This window comes from Chinchilla lanigera, unplaced genomic scaffold (assembly GCF_000276665.1).
Source record: "Chinchilla lanigera isolate Chin_1 unplaced genomic scaffold, ChiLan1.0 scaffold00030, whole genome shotgun sequence".
Lineage (NCBI taxonomy): Eukaryota > Metazoa > Chordata > Mammalia > Rodentia > Chinchillidae > Chinchilla > Chinchilla lanigera.
This window is the reverse complement of record NW_004955431.1, coordinates 16414566-16437972: the sequence shown is the minus strand read 5'-3', so window position 1 is coordinate 16437972 and position 23407 is coordinate 16414566.

Here is a 23407-nt window from a genome sequence, read left to right as displayed (position 1 = left end):
ACTCACTGTAAGTTAAGAAGATTATAAGTCCAAAGTGAACAGCCTAGGTCAGCAAGTGGAGTGTCACTTGTTTTCCTGCTGTGAACACACAGCTGACTGGGAGCTGTAGTCCTTGTTGCTGCCCGGCATCACGTACTCTGGGGAAAACATTCCAATTTAAAAATTCTCACTATGGTTTCTGTTAGATTTGACGCAAGTAAGAGGCAAAATAAAATAAAAAGAGCCTTTACTGCCTGGGAATGGGAAGGCTGCAGAGAGAGAGGGAGATGCAAGGACCTTCTGAATGGCGGGTGATGTAGGGGCAATAGGCTAGGGAGACTGAGGGCTGAGTAACAGGCTGGGGAGAGTGAAGAGGTTGAGGAAGTTGAACAACAGGCTCAGGAGACTGAGGAGGCTGAGAAGGTTGAGCTATAGGTTGAGGGGGCTGAGGAGGTTGAGAAGGAGGTGTTTTGGCTTAACGATGTCTCCGAGCCCAAGACTGTTTATGCTGGCCAAAAGACAGCTGAGCAGAGTATGTTTGGGGGAATGGGAGTTAGTATTTCCCATTTTGTGGCCAAATCAAAGGTGAGCTGGAGGCTTCACAGCTGAGTCTCACAACCTCTTGGTGGGAGTCACCCTTGTTGGGGTGCGAGAGTGAGAGCATGAAAATGCTCAAATCTGTCCTCCCAATTGTCACCAAGAAGGCAGAGGGGTGTCCCAAAGGACGTGAGAGAGAGTCCTGACATGGGCTCATGGTTTTGGTACCAGAGAACCGGGCAGGAATTCCTAAAGCAGTAAGAGGCTCACCTGTGAGAACCGGTGGATTGGTGTTGGATGGAGGCTGGCAACGGCAGATGCAGGGGCGAGAGCAAAAGGAAAAAGGTGGCTCATTGGCAGGGGCGCTCAAAGAGCCACACACCCTAACCCATCCAAGTCAAGGCACCAAAAATGTAGGTTTGGCGCAAGTAAGAGGCAAAATAGAGAGAGAGAGAGAGAGAGACAGAAAGAGAGAGAGAGGGAGGGAGGGAAGGAGAGGAAGAGGTAGAGGGGGGAATGGGAGAGGGGAGGGAGGGAGAGAGAGATGCAAGGACCTTCTGAGGGGGGGGACTAGGAAAAAGAATATATTGGCCTGGGTTGGGGGTGGAGTTTATGGGGTGGTCTAAGTGACTTAATGGACGCTGATTGGTTGCCCCATGTGAAAGGAAACAGGACGTTGTAATCAGCCTGGGGGAAGGCGGAAGTTGGCTGGGGAGAGACATATGGTCAGCCCTGGGCCTCGCCATGTTGGATCACTGCGGGGGTGACTTAGCAGAAATTTGTATGGACAGAAACCCATCAGTTTCCACTGAATGAATATTGTTTTTGCACCATTGTAAAACAAAAACTTGTAAGTGAACTACTAGGGACTCTTCACGGTGCCAGTTATGAGGGATGCCTGCAGTGAGTCTCCAGAGTTACGCATACAGGCAGGAAAGAAAGCGAGTAAGAGACAAAGTAAGGTGTGGCAGGGATCTGGGATGACCGGTTCCTCTCGGGGAACAAAAAGCCCAGTATCTCCAGCTAGCCACCCTTTCATTACCCCAGGCAGGGGGAGGGCTCTGGTGCTTTTCCTGGAACAATATAGAAGGTAGTGGTTGAGTGGGCAAGTTTAGCATCATAAAGGAAACAAGTTAAGATTCCTCCCTACGGGCTGGGGATTTAGCTCAGTGGCATAAGTGCCTGCCTTGCAAGTGCAAGGTCCTGAGTTCGATCCCTGGTACTGGAAAAGATTTCTCCCTACACCGGGGTACTAGTCTCCCTGCATTGTCCTCAGTAGACTTTATCCTGCTCTGTGAGCCTCATTCCGAGAGGAAGCAGGATTTCTGCATTCCAAAACCCACCCAAAAAGCCAGGGCAAGTCAATTTATAATTCGTGGTCCCCAACCTTGAACCATTATGAATTGGGCACTGTCTGTACTTTGAAGGTAGAGAGCATAATGTTGCTGTATTAGATTTGGGGAAGGCAGTGAAAGGAAAGAGGAATTGGAGCTGCCTCCTTGGTTCAGTCTGGCCAGTGAGTGAACTGTGAAGCTATTGGCTGAGATGAAGAAAACTCGGGGGGATGCCACTTGGGAAAGTGGGGTCACCTCAGTCTAGGGGCACATGCAGAGTCACAGCCAGGTTTGCCATATCAAACAAACCAATAGTGCTTATGCAGAGCAGGACCAGGCTTATTAATCAGAAGGTCGAAAACCCACATTCTAATCAGGACCTGAGGCTATGCTGTGTGACAGTTCAGTAAGCGCTTTTGGGGGCCCTACTTGTTTTGCTTAAGTAGCTGTTTGAAGAAAATAAGAACATAACTCTTTTTGTCAGAATTCATTAATATATTCATCGTGTGGGGGAACATTGTCATGTAAAACTTTTAAAATATGATGTCTTTCTGGGTTTTTCAAAGCTGGTGTCCAACCAAATTTATCAGCATACACTAAGAAAGGGAAAAAAATATCTTTGTTAATGTCTCCTGCTGTCAGGTTTGAAATAAAATAAACAACACACTACTAGTACTCTGCACTGAGACAGTTTCAGGACCTTGCTTTACAAGGTTCATGAAACAAATCCCACTGGTTTGCAAGCCAAGAAACTCGTATTTTTATATGGTTGTGCTCTGCTGGGTTAGGATGTCACTCAGTCACCAGCATTTGTTGGACACCCACTGTAGCAGAAAATTGCCAACTAGGATGAAGACTTTCTTAGAAGAATAGTCACAGGATCTGCCTCATCCACAAGCTTGTAATCCAGAGAAAGAGTGCCACCTCCCAGGACATTCAAAAGCATCAATACACTGAACACGTCATCAATGTGGAGTAATTCCTGGTATATATATTTTTTCAATTCTCTGGTGTTTACATCTGTATTGGTCAATGATGTAAAAAAAAATCCCAGCGTTACTATGAGCTTAGCCTAGAATAGTGCCTAGCACACAGTAGGCATTGAATAATATGTGTTAGGTGGATTAATGTCATAAAAAATTAGTCTCATACAACTTGTTACATACATTTATGTAAATTAGGAATTAAGGTTGTATCATTGCAGTGGTTAATACAGATCTGTTTTTTTTTTTTTTTTTAAATGAAATTAAATTCAGGAAGGATTGATTTTGTAGCTACCATTGTGTGCCTGTGTGGAGTCTGAGGAAAGAATCCAAATCACCACACTGTTAAGTTATACTATGGTTTGGGGAATTTGTAGTACCTCCTATCAAAAATATTTCCCTGTCTGGAGATACGGCTTAGTAATACATTTAATGCTTCACATGATCAAGCCCTTGACTTCTACTCACAAAAAATAAAATATATTTTAAAATATTTTTATATATATTATATATACATATTACATAATTATATATAATATACACTGTATTTGTAAGTATAATTTATAATATATACTATTATAGATCAAATATATTATATAACATTATATATATTTTCCCCCAGACTATGTGCATTTTATGTCTGCAGTTCTCCAAAGCAAACATTCCTGGGGAGATAACAAGCCAGTGCCTATACAGTGGCACAGAGGTTTCATCCTTGTTAGCTCCCTGTAAGCTATCCTCATACAGTGCTACAGGGCAGCCTGGCTCTTACTGTAAGATCGGTCATGTCTAGAACCTGGATCTGTCTAGGATATTTGAAGCCAGCCATGCCCACCTATGATTTTAATCTTTGCCAACAAATAAATGGTACCTCTCCTCCCTTGCCCATAACCACCTCCTTTCTTTATGAGCTTGTCTTAGGTTGGATTCCCCAGAAGCAGACGGTGAGACAGGGATCTTGAAGCACCTGAGTTTTGAGGGGACGATACTCTAGGAAAACCTAGGAGAGTTAGGAAGCAGGATAGGCAGATGGCAGGGCTACAGAGTTGTTTCTTGCTGTGAATCTTACTCAACACTAGCAGTCTTCCACATCACCTGATAAGTGGGCCATCATGGTATTCTCTTATGTAAAACATACTACTTTCAAAATATAAAATGGGCAACCAGGGGCCGACTGGTATTTTTCTGGTATATTTCTTCTTCAGCATTAGGAAGTACAATGTACAGTAATTTCTTCTTTATATTTGAGATGTAACATCATGCCACAGGACACTGGACCCTCTAAAACTTCCCTGAGGTATCCAGCCCCTGTATTTTTGGAGTTTCTCTTTTACCCTTGGGAGTAAAAGTATCTCACCAAGCTCAAGGCACTTGCCACTTGTTATGTCTTTTATCTAGATGTCGCCCCAAAAGCCTCACGTGCTTATAGGTGGGCCTTTTGGGAGGTGGCTGAATCATGGATGTGTGATACTGGGATTAAGAGTGTGTGACAATTCATTAGTCTGCAGATTGATTTAACATAGTTCTGGGTGTGGATAATGGGACAGCCCACCCTGGATGGGGCTGCCCCGTCCAGTAGACCTGTAGCCTGGATGAGACCAAAGGGAAAGGAAGAACTTGATGCTGTTGCTTGATGCCTTTTGCTCACCATGCCATGGACTGTTCCTCCTTACCACCCCACCCTGCCTTGGAATCAGCTGACTCTGGACTAAAACCTTTACAAACTGTGTGTTGAGATAAATGTTTCCTCCTTTAACTTTGGATGTCGGATATTTTGTCCCCATAATGAGAAAGTAATGGAAACACTACTTTTAGCTCATCTAGTTGGATTAACATGATTTTGATGACTTTGTTAATGCAGTAGACCAATGTTTTCAGGTGCCTCGTGTCTTTTCAGTCTAAACTGTGGCAGAGAGTAGAAGGATGAACAGAGCCCTGGGACAAGGCTTTAGTGCATAATGTTTTTATCACATGTGAGATTAACTGCTCCTGATCCACCCTTTTAATTGGCATGGACGAGAGTGAATTTGCCAAATTAATATCCATAAGCCACACTGCAGAGTTTGTGTCTGGCTGCTCTGCTAAATATTACCGCATTGTGCATATGAGCCTACTAGTTGGTTAGGTTTGTAGGTGGAGCATTGTCATCTACCTTGATCCATCTGGTTTGTAAGGGTGAGATGGGAAAATTAAATGGGCATGTGATGAAGAACACGAACCTTGCATCCTTTAACTCTGAGAGCACCAACCTCTGCCATTCCTTCTAAGATGCAGTAGTGCTTGTAATTTACTATCTTACCTGGAGTGGAAGAAGAAATTGTAGGGACTGCCAGTCTGACTTTCCTGTTACAATAGTTTTTACTCTGCAACCTGAGGAACCAGTGTGAGGGTCTTGCCAGTTACTTAGTATGTACATCCTAATGACATGTGGGAATTAAGAAAATCACTAAGGTCCAAGAACTAAGAGACTCACTTTTATTTGGACCTGGGCCAGGACTCCATTGATTACCTAACACCATATACTCCTACTCTAACAGCAGGCCACGATAGATGTTAGAACTAGCATATTGGGTATCAGTGTCTACAATAGCGTTGTACCTAATATCATCTCTAGAAAGGCTTAGGTGTCACCTTTGGTGAAGAATGGGGGAATCTTTGTTCTATATACTTGCTATGATGTTGCAGAATCCTGTGGATCCAGCTTCTGCTTTGTTTTGTTTTTTGTTTGTTTGTTTGTTTTTCTTCCAGTACCAGGAATTGAACTCACGACCTTGTGCTTGCCAGGTAGGCACTGTGCCACTGAGCTAAATCCCCAGCCCCCAGCAGCTTCTTCTTTGATAAGTGGGTTTTATGTCTGAAATCTGGCTTGGGTCTGAAAATTGGACAAGGAATCTTAACTTTTCATGGGACTGCTTACCTTAATCTTTCATTCCTGATTTCTTTTGGGTACATATATGTTATGGTTTGTGTCTTCATGTCCCTCCAAATCCTTATTGCAGTCATGGGGCAGGCTTCTAGAGTTTATGATTGATCCATGATCCAATGCTGGGATTATGCATGTGAGTGCTACACCCGCCCTTAGGCAGGTAGTTTACATATGTCAGGGAGAGAAAGAGGCTGCTTGCCACTACTCCTCCTATTTGCTCTTGCTGCTTTTGCTGTTCTCAGCCGCCGTGAACTGTTGCCCTCTGTCACATGCCACTCTGCCTTGGAGCCAGCCCAGTATGGACTGAAACCTCCACAAACTGTGAACTAAATAAAACTTTCCTTCCTTAATTTTGGGCATCAGGTATTTTGTCTCAGCAACGACAGAAAAGTAACCAAGACAATTTATATTAACTAATAGCTGTATTGGTTCTCCATATGTACTGCCTGAAGGAATATCATGCTCTCTGTAGTAGATCCCTCGTGGCAGTACATTATACTGTCATTCCAGTCAGGCTGATGGTTCAGTGCTGTCACATGACTTTAGACATTCCACGACCTTCCCATTGCTGTTTATAGTATAAAGGCCTGTTCCACATCTGCATCTCCTACTAGCAGCCCTCGCTCCCAGAGATCAGGGATCCTCTGCTGAGCTTCTCAGTGATCTGATGTAGCCCTCATATTCCTCATCTCACCGTAGTAAAAAATATGTCCTTGGGGCCCTTTCTGAGAAACAGTCTGCCAAGCTGGTCTTCCAAGCTTATGTAGAATATCTATTTCGTGTGCTTACTTCGCTGGCCCTTTGTTTCCCTCCGCCATGTTCTACCATAGTAATTTTGGCATCCCTACTTCATTTCTTGTGGGCCATCGCATTTTCCAAGTTTCTGTGAAACATTTCAGTAGAATGTCACAACTATGGCTGTGGTCCTTCCCAGGATATTAAGTCCTTTGTCATGGGAAGTAGGCCATATCTACAACCTCTCCCTTATCTAGCTTCACACTATGTTTCTTTCCTTGACCTAGCACCCTTGGGATCCACTCTCAGCCACACTGGTTAATCAGGTCCTGCAGCAACTTTGCTTAATCTGTCGCCTTCATAGCATGCTCAGCTCTTTGCCTTTAGGTCATGCTTGACTTGGTCCTGTTATTAGTCAGACTATAAGCAGGAAAAGTGAGGAAGATTCTGAGGAGGACAGATGTGGTCTAGAGTTCATCTCACGTCTCCACATGATCTTTAGTCAAGAAGGTGGAGGTTATACAGCTCATCAACCAAAAGGTGATAATCACGCCCACAGATGGTGGTGTTTAGCAAAACTTGCAATTTCAAGGTTTTTAAGTGAATCTGCCTAGATATCATCATCCTGAGTTGCAGGATGGGTAGAACGCCTTCCCTTGCAGGGCCTTGCATTTAGTGTAAGAAACTCACCAGAGCCAATCATTCTTCCTTCTCTGAAAGGGCGTGACTGTCCCTCTCAGGTGAGGTCCTGAGACTGGTCAATGGAGATGAAGGGTTCCTTACATGCTGCCAGGAAAACCCTCTGCCTTTCACACTTTGCTTTGATTAATGCTTCTTTGCCCTAATTCTGTCATCTTCTCTGGAAAGCATCCTCTGCCTACTTCCATTGACTTCAGAATTCCCATCTCCCTTCCCCTCCCAATTGCCAAAAACATTGAAAGGCCCATGTGCTCCTTTCTCTTTTGCTGTCTTCAGTTTATGGCAGTATCCTTGGTACCTTTTGCTTCCCCATAATTTCCTCCTGCCCCATCATTGGCTGGTCAGGTGAATCATTCATTTCAGGAATCCACATTTAATGTGTGCTTCCAGGATGACTTCTGGGACCACCTGTCCGAATGTAGAGCAGTGACAGAGATTCAGGCATGCGTGATTGAACAAGAAGATGCTCTGCAGGAAAAATTTGTCTGGGGTTAGGGAAACCTGACAAGAATCAGCAAGGAGCTGAGTAAGAGTATGATCTCAGTGAAATCTAGTCATGGTCTGATCCATAAGGAGCCGCTGGGGCGTAATCATATGCAGAATTGTCCTGTTCATGGATGTAGAGGATTAGTGTTCCCACATCAGTCAGCTACTGGCCTCCCCTCAGGACTGAAGAATGTTTCCTCCCAAGTAGCTCTGAGCAGGATGACTTGTCCCAGCAAAAAAACCCTTCTTCTCTGGAAATGGTCATAGGTGTAAATTCTCACATCTGCTGGGGATGAGCATGCTGGCCAGTGACGGGATCTGGGCAAGGTACCACCAAGTGTCCACTCCTGGCTCATTTCTCTCCCTGATAACCCACAGTTCTCCCCACTTATGAATTCATTCCACTTTGAGCAAAGTCCTGCCCCTGTCAACCTTTTACAAAGATGTTCTCTCCCTTTCCTTACTTGACCCTCCTGACTTTGCATATATCAACTACTCATTGTGCTTCTGCTCCATCTCAAAGTTCATCCTTTTTTCAAACTATGTCTGCCCTGTACTTCTCCTTTTGAGGGTCAACTGAAAACTTCCTGAATGCTCTTCCTGTCTCTCCACTCAGTACCACTAATTCAGGCTTGGAAGCAGGCATCTTATCTACCCCGCCTCTTCCCAGAATTACTGTGGGTTTCATTAGATTGACTGCCCAATCAACAGCTGACAGCTAAGCCTTTAATTCTTAGACCTTCTTAACTCCCAATGCCTTTGTGTCTCTGCCTGAGCTACCCACTCCATCCGGTGTGTCCCGGATCCTGTCCTACCCCTGAGCTGCTCGGCAACACAGACACCGAACTGTCGCTCCTTTTTCCCTGCCCAGTCTCCTTTCATTGCCCACCTCTTCTGCCTTGGTCCTCTGCCCCAAAACTTTACTCTAGTTTCTTGACCTCTCTCCTTTCTTCCACTGTGTCGGGGCCCTCTATCTCCATTCCCTCCATAATCAGGAAAAGTGGCTGCTCAGGACAGTCATCCCCAGAACAGCAGCACTGATAGTACCTGGGAACGTTTTGAAAATATATGATCTCAGGCCTATCTACAACTACTGATTCAGAGTCTGCACTGAAACAACATCCCCAGGAGATTATGGGCATTAAATCTGATAAGCACTGCCTGTCAACTACCTAAGGGCTTTTGTCCTTGGGCTATCTCCATACAGTAGAACTTCAGCCAAAGTACACACTGTAGCGTGGGTACTCATAGTTGCGAGTATTACTTATTTGTGCCTCCAACTATAGTTAAGCTCTCAGAGCTTCCATGTGTTTTAATCATGTCTACCCACTTTCTCTCAATTATTCCACCTATTTACCATTTCCTTCAAGCCCTGACTCAAACCACTAATCCTCTTTAGAAATGTAAATTAGGTTTGTTTAATATGTATAAGAGTATTCTCTCATGTTTTTAATATTTTGGAACATAATTGTTACGTTTCGTTGGTATGAATTGACACTTTTCTTTCAAGAAAAAGAGACTTGTGAAACAATTAGAAATTAGAAAGAACTGTAAAATAAATAGAGAAAAGCCATCTATTTTACCTTCATCTTGTATATATACATATATATTACTGTCTTGCTTAGTTTCTCCTTGCCGGAACAAAATACCAAACACCCACAAGTTAAAGGAGGAAGGGTTTATTTCAGCTCATAGTTTGTAGGAGGTTTCAGTCCGTATAGTTGGCTGGCTCGAAGGCAGGGCAGTGTGGGAAAGGGTCGTGGCTTAGGAGAAACAGTCTATGGCAGGGTAGGCAGAAGGTAGCAGCAGCAAGCCTCCCTTTCCCTTTCATTCCAGGCTACAAGCCCTTTGGGTGGTTCCACACACACCCAGGGTGGACCTTCTCATTACCCACACTCAGAACTATCCTAAATCAATCAGTGGACTAATTTAGTTATCATGCCCTTCATCCATATTCACATATCCCACCTATTAGCATGTGAGAATTTGGGCAGACATCTAGATACAAACCATAACAATTACTTAGTGTATTTTTCTATGTGCTTGGTATGTTTCATAATTTAAAAATAAAATTGTAAAGGTCATCCCAGTGCAAAAAGAAACTAAGAAATTTTCCCTTGTTGATTTATGTTAGCCAACCTACATATATCTCATTTTATTGCTTGCCTATTCTGAAAAACTGTAAGAATGTAAATTTGAAATGAATTTAAATCTGAGGAGCTCTTGCAGAAGAAATAAAATCAAAACCTCCCATGAGAAATGTGTTCTTAAACCAGGCAACAAAAATTTCCTACACATAAACTTCCCCCAGAAAGACACATTGTTTTGAGAATCACAGCATGTACACACACACACACACACACACACAGCCTAGTATTATAGTCAGCAGAAACAATAACAGAACCACATACAGAAGGCCTCTGATAGTAGAATTATTATAAATGGTACTCAAATGTGTACATGTGTTTTTAGAGAGATCTATTAGTCCATTTTGTGCTGTTATAACAGAATGTCTGAGGCTGGATAATTTATAAAGAGCAAAGATTTATTTTTCACCGTTCTTGAGGCTGTGAAGTCCACGACTGAGGGCCTAGCATGTGGCAAGGACCTTTTGCTTTGTGGCCCCATGGTAGGAGGTAGAAAGCATATCCATGACCTAAACATCTCCTATTTTACCCGCCTCTCAACAGTATTGCTTTGAGAATCAATTTTCCAACACATGAAATTTGTGGGACACATGGAAACCATAGCAAGATGGAATTTAAAGTAAAGACTCAAACATTATTAAAGAATGAAGTAGGAACTCTAGAACTTGAAAACATAATAATTAAAGTTAAAACATAATAGAATTAAGCTACAGAGTAGGTAACTCTTAAAGTGAATATTAGAAGAAATTATATATATTTTCACCCAGAAAGATGAAGAAAGAAAATATGCAAGAGACATGAAACAGTCTAACATATGTAAAGAGAGCTCTGGAAAAAGAGAAAAACGAGAGAAGCATTATTAAAAGTGATAACACTCGGGCTGGGGATATATCTCAGTGGCACAAGTGCCTGCCTGGCAAGCACAAGGTCCTGAGTTTGATTCAGAAATTCTCACCCAACTAGTGTGCAGTAAAGTTGCAGAACACACCAACATTGTTACAGCAGCCGTAGAAAATTAGAGCACCTATAAAGGAATAATAGACTGAGAAAGAACTCCTAAGCAACAACAGTGTAAAGCAGAGGATGATGGGAAAAAATAACTATCAGTTGATAACAGTACTCCCAAGTGAAAACCATCTTTCAAAGATGGTTTGGCAGGTAAAATATCACAATTTTAGAGAAAGACAAAGATTTGTCCACCTTCAGACTCTGAGAATGTGAGCAAAATGCCCTTAGAAAATTCTGGAAGAATTAATGTTTCAGTCAGCATTCGTGAGGCATCTGTGGAGAACACCATTAGATCAGTGGTTGGCAATAAAGAAGAAATATATTCTTCAAAATTCAGGACTCAAGTTACACACACACACACACACACACACACACACACACACACTTTGCCTCTAGTGGATTTGTGGGTCAGTTGAGATCGTAGAACATCTCTAAGCCACACAGAAATTGAAAATTGATAGCCTGGAAATTTTGGCAAAGAGATGGTACGTGCTTATTGTGATACTTGTTCAATAAATTGAAAAGACCTCACATTTAATCAGAGGAAACAATAAGCTGTCTTGGAGTCAAATATGATTTTTATATCCTTTCGTGGATGAAATATGGGCCATTCATGGATAAAATACACAGTCCTCGCTGGCTCTTTGCCAGCATTAACTAAGGTGGGCTAATTTGCTAACATTAGTTATTCATTACTATGTGTTAAGAAACCCTCTCCCAAGGAAACAGATACTTTGTAGTTCAGGCTTATGACTGGTATTTTGGCAGAGCGGGCACAAATACATGTTTTTAAAACTTCAAATCTTATATTCTTCACTGTTCTTCAAAAGAAACAGGACATTTCCACATCCTCTTCATTTTCCCTCCTTACATTGTATTTTGCATATTCCTTTATGATAAATTATATATCAGAGATGCTGGAAATTTATCTTTCCTATTGTGGCAAATATCAACCTACAACTTCTATTTCATTTGGATGTGCTGTCTTTTAACACATATACTTTTTTTTTTTATCTAATCAAATCTCTGGCTATTTCCTTTATGTTGTATGGATTTAATTCATAGTTAGAAAGACGGTTTCTCCTTTAGCTTATAATGACACTCATATATATTTGCCTGTAATATGTTGATAGTGTTAATTTGAATGTCTAGATTTAAGTCTCATATGAAATTTATTTTGTTACAGGATTTGAGTAGAGCGTTCACCTTTTTGTTTAGCCACATAAGCAGCCCCTTGTCTCCACACCACTGACCGGATATTCCATCACTCCCTGTGGGTTTGAAGTACCACCTTTATTATTTTACTGAGCCCCAGAATACACCCAGTTCTGTGTCCAGCTTTCTTTTTTGTTTCATGGGTCGAGTTACCAATATCTGTGGCAGGACCACACCAATTTAATTACTATAGTTTTATAATAAATTTATGTATGTGAAGCATTTTCTTCTCATCATTAGTGAAAATTTTTCATGGCTATTCACGTGCATGTTTTTCTTCCAGTTAAACTGTTAGAGTAACCTGTCAAGTTTGAAGGAAAATCTCATGGGGGTTTACATTTTAATTGCACTGGATTTATAAATTTATTTGGAGGGAATTGGCATCTTTGTGATACAGGGCTGTTTAATTAGGAACAGGAAATTATATTACCCAAATTCAGGACTGAAGTTACACACACACACACACACACACACACACATACACACACAGAGTTGTTCGAAAACATACAGTGAATTTTAATTTTTAAAAAAAATTATCATTACAGTAAAAGATATATTGTCATTAATCACTGTCAAAATACTTCCCCTAATTTCAAACACTTACCCTGTCATCCTTGCCACTTTTTGAAGCAGTTCTTTTGTAAGTGTCCTTATAAGGGATGGTCCAAAGTATGGCGACTGCTGCCACCAGGTGCCTTCCAGTGAAATGGTAGGCTTGTAAAAACATTACAGTGTGTTCTTAACTGCCTCTTACACCAGATCTGGCACCATGAAACTTCTGGCTCATCTCCAGAGTCAAATGACTGTGAAAGGGAAATGTTTTGAATTGATGCAGGACATCAAGGCGGCTATAACAGCACAACTAAAGACACATAAAATACACATGTGCATAATATATGGATATCCCACGGTGTCTGGGGGGTTGGGTCCAAGACCCCGCACAGATGCCAAAATCTGTGGATACTCAAGACCCTTATGAAAAATGGCTTTGTCTTTGCGTAGAACCTGCATATACCCCCTGCTCCCTTTCTATGATGGATGACTTACAACCTGTAGTACAATGTAAATGCCATGGTAGCAGCTGTTATGATGTACTGTTATGGGACTGATGAGAAGAAAACATTGTGAACATATTGGTTACAGATGCAAAAACTTTTCCCAAATACTTTTGACCCACATTTAGTTGAATGCACACACACCAAACCCACAAATAAAACGGGCTGACTGTTTATGTGTATATATACATAATCGTACTTTCGTTGTTTAGGTTTTTTTTATATCCAAACATACATGAATTTGATATTCCTGTCATCTTTTTCTCCACAACTACCTGTTTATGAGTGTTACCCATAACACTTGGGTCCTCTCAATTATGTCACTATGCCTGGTACCCAGACTCCACCGTCTTAGCCCCCAAAATATCTGACTCAGTAGCATACTATGAACTGGGTAGTGCCTGCCCTGAACCAGACAAAACCTCTCTCTTAGCGACTTTGATTTTGTAGGAGAAGATGGTTGTAAAGTTGAAGCTAAAAAAGAGAAAGGAGTAAGGCAATGCCAAGGGACAGTAAAATGCATGAGTAAGCACAGACCATGAGAGAGAAAAGATTATAGAGATAGTAGTGGGCAGTAGACACAAACATATGGAAGTTGTAGGAAAAACTTGAATCATACTTCTGGCAATGATGTAAAAGTCGGAAGCAAGGAACACCTTTTGATAAGATTACTGAGGTCCCCTCTGGAATAATTCACAATACTGAACCGCTCTGACCCCCATAGCTGCTTTGACCCCGATGTGACATTCCAAGTCTTGAGAAGCTTGGCCTAGGATACTCCTTCACTTCTCTGTGTTTCCTTCTAGTAAATCAATACGTATGAACCTAAACTAAATCTAGGGGCAGAGGTGGAGAGAGAGAAGAGTTAGGTACATGTCCTCAGCCCAGCATGTGGAGAATGAGAAACCCCCCTTCCCTCTTGGCAGACAATCCCGTCTCCTGCTTGCTTATGAAGAAGACTTTAAAGCATCATCTCCCTCAATTCCTCACACCCTTTCTATGCCACAAAACTATACACATGTATATTAATTCTCAAAGGCCCTCACAAGTCTGAAGGAGAGCAGCCCTTTCCTCCAGTTTACATGGTACCTTCTTCTCACCCCTCCCCACCAGGCCCTGCAGACACGTGCCTATGCCCTTGCTCACCGTCCCAGCCATTCCCTTTGGGTCCTGCTCTGTAATTTATTTCACTCCTTTCTTCCTAACTCCTCATCCTATGAACAGGCTTATGTCGCAGCTAATCCAGTCCTCCCACCTAGTCTAGTTCTGTGTTTTGCCACCTGCTGTAACCTGCTTGTGTGCCCCTATCCCTGCCAGCACCCCCTTCACTGATGTTGTGCATGTTGATGTCCTGATTGCAAGGAATGAGGGGTGTTTCTCAGTGCTGTCCTTCTTGAATCTCTTTTACTGATAATACTGGTCATAGCTTGATTGTGAAAGATCTTACCTCCCGATATGGCAGGCACCCTTCTGATTTTCCTTATTTCCCACTTCTGACCATTTCTTCTCTCTCATTGTCTTTAAAATTCGGTTCTTCCTTCCCAACCCCTCTCTAGGTAATCCTGTCCTGCCTATAACATATGCTAAGGGCTCCCCAGACTCCAGCCCTGAGCATTCCGACTGATACCTGTCTCCACTGCCAGGTGCATTGATTGGACAGGTCCCAAGCCAGGTTTGTTGGTTTCCTGCTATTCCTGCTTCCAACCTATTTATTCTTTTGCATTTTATCACCAAAATTACCTCAACTGGGAAACTGGGAGCACTGTGTGATGGATACTTTTACACATCCACTTGACTAGTACATGGGATGTCTGGCATTTGATCAAACATGACTCTAAGTGTATGTGGGAGGGTGTTTGGAGCTGATATTAACATTTGAATTGGTAGACTGAGTAAAACAGCTAACCCTCCCCAACAGAATGGCCTTTGTGCAGCCTAACACCTCAACAGAACAAACAGGCAGAATAAGGGACAATGTCTTGTCTGTCTGTCTGTCTGCCTGCCTTCTAGTTTCTTGAGGTGCATCCTTAAGTTGTTTACCTGAGCTAGCTGGTTTTTTATGTAACCATTCATAGCAGTAAATTTCCCTATTAGCACTGCTTTCATTATGTCCCATGGGTTCTGGTATTTTATAATGCCTTTATCATTTGATTCTAGTAATTGTTTAATTTCTCCCTTGATTTCTTTTGTGACCCATTGAGCATTCAAGAGTGACTTATGTAATGTCCCACTGTTACTGGAATTTTTTGATTTCTTTTGCAATTGGTTTCTAGTTTCAGTGCTCTATAATCTGATACATGGAATGATTTTGATTCTTTTGTATTTAATTGAGCAGGCTTTATGGACTAGTGTATGATCTATTTGGAAGAAAGTTCCATGTGCTGCTGAGAAGAATATGTATTCTGTTGTAGTAGGGTAGAACATTTTGTAGATATCTGTTAAATCCATGCATTCAAAGGTGTGGTTCAGCTCTGATATTTTTTTTCATTTTTTGTTTAGTTAATTTATCTCTCTGTAGAAGTGATGTACTGAGGTCCCCTACTATGATTGTGCTGGTGTTTATTTGGTCTTTTATGTCTGATAGTTTGTTTCACAGTGTTAGGTGCTCTGGTATTCGGTGCATGTATCCTCATAATTGTTACCCCTTTCTGTTGAGTCATTCCATTAACAATATGTCGTGACCTTCTTTGCCTCTTCTGAACAGTTTTGGCTTGAAGTTTGCTTTGTCTGAGAATAAAATTGCCACTCCTTCTTGCTTCCAGGATCCTGATGCATGGGAGATTGCTTTCTATCCTTTAGTCTTTAGTCTATGAATTTCTCTTTGGATTAAAAGAGTTTCTTGAATGCAACAGATTGTCAGGATCTGTTTTATTTTGTTTTGTTTTGTTTTGTTTTTCTGATCCAGTCTGCCAATCTGTGTCTTTAATTGCTGAGTTTAGATCATTTATATTAAGACTTATTACTGAAATGTACTGACATATTCCTATCACTGCATACCTCTTCTTTTGTTGATTTCTTAATTTTTCCTTTTTTAAAACTACTTGCCTTGTTTGATGTGTTCATTCCATATGACCTTTTGACTTTGTTAAATTGGTTGTCTCTGTCTTAGACATTTGTGAGTGTATCTTGCAGTACTGGTTTGGTGTTCATGTATCTCTTAAGGTGTTCTTTGTCATGGAATGTCCTTATTTCTCTATGGATTTTGAAAGATAGTTCTGCAGGATATGTAGTTTTAGTGTGGGTTAGAAATCTTTACTTTTAGAACTTGAAACACTTTACTTCAAACTCTCCTGGCTTTTAATGTTTGTAGTAAGAAGTCTGCTGTAATCCTAAAGGTCTTACCTTTATACATGGCTTTTTGCATTTTTCTGACAGCTTTAAGATTCTTTTTGTTGGACATTTGGGACTTTGACTATGATGTGTCATGAGGGGCTTCTTTTTTCATCTTGGTTATATGGTATTCTGTAAGCCATACTTACCTATCTGTTGTATTCTTTCTTCATACTTTGAATTTTTCTCCAATGATTTCTACAAAGAGATATTTTTTATTCCATGAATGTTGTCTTCTAATTTTTCCTCTAAATCCAATTAGTCTTAAATTAGTCTTCTTAGCATCATCTAGTAGCTAATTTTTAGTTCAAATAGAGTAAAAGAGTTTGTTGTTGATATGAGGATCTTTTTAGTTAAGTTTTGTTTTCTAGTAATTTATTATTGGCTTTGTTTGTCCAGTGATAAGTGCCTACTTTTTTAACCTACTCAATTTAATTGGATTGGACTTTGTAACTATGTGGTAAGGAGAGAATTTATTCTGGTTATAGTAGTCAATCAGAATCAAACATACATAAATCATAAACATTAAAATTATTTTGATAATTTCACCTATTGTCAAAATATCCTTATTTTAGTTACTGTTCTCTTGTTGCTGAGACAAAATACCCAATACCTGAAATTAAGGAAGGAAACGTTTATTTAGTTCCCAGTTTGCAGAGGTTTCAGTTTGTAAATCAGCTGCCTCAGAGGCAGGGTGGCATGGCAGAGGGGTAATAGTTGAGGGTGGTGGAAGACAGCAAAAGCAACAAGCGCAAAAGAAGGAGAACAGGCTATGAGCAGGAGCAGGCTTCTCCCTTATCTGTAAGCAGGCTACCTCCCCTTGAGTGGATGTAGCACTGGAACGATCCTGGTGCCCTCCTCTTGCACAGGATGAGGATGTTTACAAAATGAGGACCCTGGCTTCCTGCTCAGTGGCTTAGCTAAACTTCTAAACTTCTCAAGTTGACACAATGCATCAACCATTACGATTCCTTACAGACTATTGTACTGGGATGTTGGGGGTAGAGGGCGTGAAGAAGAAGGGAAAAGGAATGGGGTATTATGTGACTGGGAAGAGAAGCAGCTAAGGAAAATGTCAGTAGGTTAAAAAAATAGTCAAACTCTGCTGGAGTTGTATAGCTGAGGCACAGGGCTAGTGTGTGGGAGGCATGGAGAGTGCCTGGTAGGTAAAAGGATGTGTGGGTGGAAACATACTTAGAGACCAAGGGAGGCTGTGAGCTTGCCGATGCCGGTTAGTGTATTTGTGGGTAATTTTGTTTGGTTCCTTCAAACCCAGTTTTGTTCAGGATTGCCTGACATGCCTTTAAGTGATTCTGTTTATTTTATAATTCTGTTTAGCTCTCATCCTTTAATACATTTATATAGTCCCTTGATACATTTATGCCACTAGATAGATGGAGGGGGAGGGAGAAGGCCAGGAATTATAGAGGACTAAGAACAAGATGGGGAGGGAGTCAGGAGACAGGTGAGAAGACACAGTAAAAGAGGGCACAGGTAAAGGGGAAACCCTTGTAATCAACCAATACCAATAAAACCAAAAGAAAAAGAAGTAGGACAAACAAAGAGTATAGAGAGAAAAGAAAAAAAGCAGGATGGCCCAAATCTAAAAAAGTAGTAAGGTTACAATGACTGCAATTGCCCGAATCACAATAGAAATAAGAACAGAAATCTTCACCCACTTATTACAGCATTAACACAGAGCTTCCGCCCAGCTCCCTCCATCCTGGTATCACTCACTGTCTGGTTTCATTAGCCACATGGTTTCCCCCTGTGGACAATACACTTGCCTGTCCCGCAAGTTTCCTGGTATGGGCTAGACCATCGACTGTCCAAAGCCTTGAAGACTGCCGCACCCTCCTAACTCGGGTCTGAGCGTGCCCCGCTCAGATCTCTGTGCATCTGATTATCTTGACCAATTCGGGGAGTAAGTTTCTCAGATTTCTCTGTGCCTTCCCTGCGCAGTTTTTGCTTGCCTAGTAATCTGTGGCCAAAACTCCACTGGCCCAGCCGCTGCGGATGTCTGTCTGTTCCAGCCCTGCTCGCAGAAACAGTAGGAGGGTGCTTTCTCTCCCTCGGCTCTACTGAGTCCTGAGCTGTGGAGTCACTGAGATGTTCTCTGACTTTGTTCCACGTAACTGTCACAGAACCCGTTTTCCCTTCCTTCGGCTGTTCTCTGCCAGGTATGACTGAGAGGGCCCCCTGCTGTGGAAGCCTGCTGATAGTTGTGGGCAGGATGCTGAAGGTTCCACGTACAGCACCCTAGAGTGTCTAGGAGGAATGGGTGGCTTATTATTCTTACAGTATTTTACTGTCAGTGTTGGGGAAACCTCTCTCCCTAGCCTACCAGCTCTGGCTCTTGAGTGCCACCTGCTGGCCCTGAAGGCAGATGCATAGGTGTGTGGCATTTAAAGTGTATCCTGTCCCATTATTGGCTTGAGTGTCTAGATTGGACATACCTCACTTCCCCGTGCTCAGTGGGGAGGATAGAGTGATTGTGGGTCTGTTCATTCGGCCAGGCTGTTGCCAAGGACCAGGTTGCTTTTTCCTCAGACTGGTCCTTTCCCAGGATGGATAATGTGTGCTCTGGGGCTGGGGTTGGGGATGGTTTACCATGATCTAGGAGTAAACTATTTTCCACTTTCCTGCCCTCTAAACACTAGAATTAGTCCAGCTGGATTTTCTTTTCATTTATGCTCCCATCTCATACCTTATCTTGTGCCCTCACGCCAGCACATCTGCTTTTCTTCCAGACCAAGTCAGACACTCGCTGTGGCTGTTGCCCCTGTGCAGCCATCTTGGATCTCCTACTTTGTTCTTTTCTGTGATTGTGCTGTTTCTCCAGCTTTTCTGTAGTTTCTCATTTTTCTGTCAATTCCCTCCTAATTCCTGGACAGACACCTGATTTTTTTTCTTCACCTAGCTGTTATTTTCCAGATGTCTGGGTGCGAGATCCCAGAGAGGCTATATGTTACTGCTGAACACTGCTCCACCATTTTCCTGCCTTTGGGCTCAAACTGGAGCAGCAACTTTTTCTGAGTGTTGAGCTTGCCAGCTGTTAGACTGGTACTGTACCGTGGCTGTCCTGGGCCTCCAGCTTGCCAACTACAGAACCTCCATCATCACAGAAGCCAGTTCATTATCTGTACTACATTATATATATATATTATTATAGCAATTGTATATAAAATTTTATATATTTTTGAATAAGTGTATAAATTAAAATTACAACTTAAATCAATATTGTATAATTATTATGTTTATGTATACATACACATGCATACATGTAAAATTTTTTAAATAGGGTAAAATCCTATTGATTTTCTTTCTCTAGGGAACTGTAACAACCCTACTTGCTTTATTCCTCCTACTTTTTTCTCATCTTCATATACATATATTCATCCTCCCAAGCCATATTCCAGCCATGTTCAGTCTGTATGTCAACTGTCTCAAGTTTTGGTTGTGTCTCAGGAATGTTGCTGAAAACAACAATCTGACCATGTCCTTTCTCTGTTAAAACTTATCGCTCAAGGGGCTGGGGATTTAGCTCAGCAGCAAAAGTGCCTGCCTGGTAAGTGCAAGGTCGTGAGTTCAGTTCCCGGTACCGGAGAAAAACCAAAACAAAACAAAACAAAACAAAACAAAACAACTTATCGCTCAACTTTCGGGGTCATGGGGTCAACAAAATAAAGGACAAGCTCCTTGATTTGAGATTGCGAGGCCATTGTTTGTGCCTTACCTGCCTCCTTAGCCTTCTCTCTATATATAGAGATACCATTTCAACTTTGTTTTAGAGCTGGGAATGGATTTGCTTACTTATATTCCTCAGCTGCACTATGTGTCAAGTGGATTCAACTCTGCACAAACACCCTATCAGCTGTGTGCAGCATCGTGGTCAACAGCATCATCCTCAAGCAACTCCAGAGTTTAAGTCTACGTTGCAGCAGAATAAGGAAGGGATGGAGGTTGGATAGAGGAAAGATAGGCTTTATCCTTCTCCCTCGGGGGTTGGCCTCAGGGCAAAACAAAATAGATGACCAGAAATTGCTGTTCAGTCACCAATAGGAACATAGGCTCAGAGTGGTGCTTTTAAAAAGCTGAATATATAACAAGTGAGAAAGCCTGATTTCCCTCACCCGCTCCGTAATCCTGAATGTGCTTTGAACGCATTACTGCACTGGAGACGTGCAGTAATGACCACTTGTTGTTTTCTTAGTTACAGTTATTAAGCCTCAAGAAACTTTTCTTATTTTTCAACATTTCAAGAGAAGGAGAGAGAGGGGATGATAACAAGAATTAAAATGTGTTATGTATCAACTCCCCACAAGGAATGTAATCATTATGTAATGTAAATATGTACTAATAAAAATTGAAAATAACCATATTGATTGTGGAACTATCCATAGACAGTGTCCAGTAAACTGTCGATTGTTCATTTATTTTCCTAAATCCAGCATTTATTCATTGTAAGAGTGAAATCACCTGTTCATCTGCCACGTGGGAGTAACAGTATTCTTGGGGAATTTGTGACTACTTTCGTTTAATAATCAGCACTTATAACTCGTGATAAATAGTGATGGCTTAAGCATTTTGATTTGCTTATTCATTAAATCATCCTACCAGGGCCTATGCACAATTTTTCAGCTTTAAAACACACTGACAACCTGTTTCGACTTCTTTACTATCCAAACATGAGGGCTTTTAGAAAGTTTATAAGCATCATAAATTTTTAAATAAAAATATTAACTTCAATTCTGTTTCTCATTTATACTAAGAGAAACCCAAATTACACACCTCAGGCCAACTAAAAATAATCGAGTTTCTGAAATTCTGTGTTTTAGTCCTGCTGAATATGAGTGACCTACAACCCTTCTGGAAAAATCTTGGTATATTTAGTAACTAGAGGACAAAACCATCTCCCTCACAGTGCCATGTGAGGAGCATGCGGCTGCCAGCAAGGTGCAACGCTTGCCAAGCCCTGGTGTTCTGAATGTGAAATACACCAAACGTGCAGAAAAGTGTAATGGATAATATAATGATTACCATTTATGCTGATTAATGACATTTAATAAACCTAAATATCTTGCCATGTTTTGTTTAGAGATTTAATTTGAAAATGGAATATTTCCGATGGGTGTGATGCCCCTCCATTTAAATCTCCATGACCTTATAACCATCCTCCCCAAGAAGAAATCTACTGTATTGAATGACAGCTTTTTATCACTATAGCAAATACCTGAGATAACCAACTTATAAGGAGATAGAAGCTATTTTGGCTCACAGTTTTGGAGGTTTCAGTTCACAGTTATTGGCCCCCTTGCCTTGGGCCTGTGGAGAGGCAGCACATCGTGGTGGGAGGGTGTGGTGGAGCCAGAGGGCTCACCTCATGGCCAAGGCGTAAAAGAGAGACAGAAGGAACTGGGGCCCCACAGTCCCCTAAACTCAAAATATAAATAAAGATCAAAATAGAAGATGAGTAATAGAAAACAGATAGATATTTTGCAAAAGGGAAGGCATCCAAGAGATGGAGGGAGGGGGAAAAATGAGGAAAGGGAAGAAAAAGGATTAAGATGTGTTATGCACAGGTACCAACTCCCACAGGGGATGTAATCATTATGTACTGCAAACATGTACTAATAAAAACAAAAATTTAATTCACAAAAGGAACAACCCAAGTAAGCTGAAGACCGCCTGTTAGACCCCCACCTCTTAAAGGTTCCATTACCTCCTAGTAGAGCCATAGACCTATGAGGGGCATTCCAGATCCAAAGTATAGCACGTCCTTGTGTTAATTATGTATTGTTGCATAACACGTTACCCCAAACCAGGGCAGTTTAAAACAGCACTTATTACCTCACACCATTCTGAAGCTCAGGAGGCTGGAGGAAACTCAGCTGGTAGAAGCTGGTGGTCCTGGCTCAGGTCCATCAGAGCACTATAGTCAGGCTGCCTGCACATCAAGGCTGAACTGCAGCTGTGGAGAATTCTCTTCCCAGCTCACTCACGTGTTGTTGGGCCAGAGGTCCCTGCTAACTATTGGCTGGAGGCTACAGTTCTTACCGCCTCAGTCTTCCAGTGGCTGCTTGTAACACAGCACTTGGTTCGCCTCCCCTACAGCAGCGGATGAGAGAATCAAATGGTAAGGATGTAAGCCACAGTCTTCTATAACCTCACCTGCGAGAGACATACCATCATTTCTGCTACAAACTAGCAATGACGCAGCCCAACCCAAATGCACAGTGGATCAACTGCAGAAAGCAGTGGTAGCAGGAAGTGAGACTCTTGGGGGCCCATCTTGAGGACTGGCTGTTGCAATTCTCAAGAATGTCTCTACAATGTCAACGATGTGAAAACAACATAAAAAGTATATAGCAATGTTTCTGATCTGTCTAAATATTATACTGTGTATGTTTTTCTGCATACAAACTTAGGAGGGCTTTAGGGGTATGCCAGGGATGGAGCCCGGAGCCTCATGCACACTTAGCATGTGCTCTGTGATTGAACTACACCTTAGACCTTAGCTTCAAACTTAGATTTTTAAGATGTTTCCATGTTTGTATATGGAGAACCAATTTGTCTGTTTTCTCTGCCACGTGGCATTCCACTGAATAACTATACCACAATTTAAGTATCTGGCATTTTATTAAAAGGTGGATTGTTTGTGGTTTTCACTGTTAAAAATGAGCTAAACATTCTTAAACATGCTCCTGTGCAAAATGTTCTCATACATAAAATTTTTCTCATATACAGATATATATGGTATGTATTCTCATATGTATATGTGAATATATATTCTTATATACATAAACATTTTGTCATATATATTTTTATCACTTTTACATGTTTATATATGAGAATATATATTATTCTCTCTATATATCATTTTATCATATATATGAGAATATGATATATTCTCATATGCATGTTTATATATATGAGAATATATATTATTTTATGTATATCATTTTATCATATA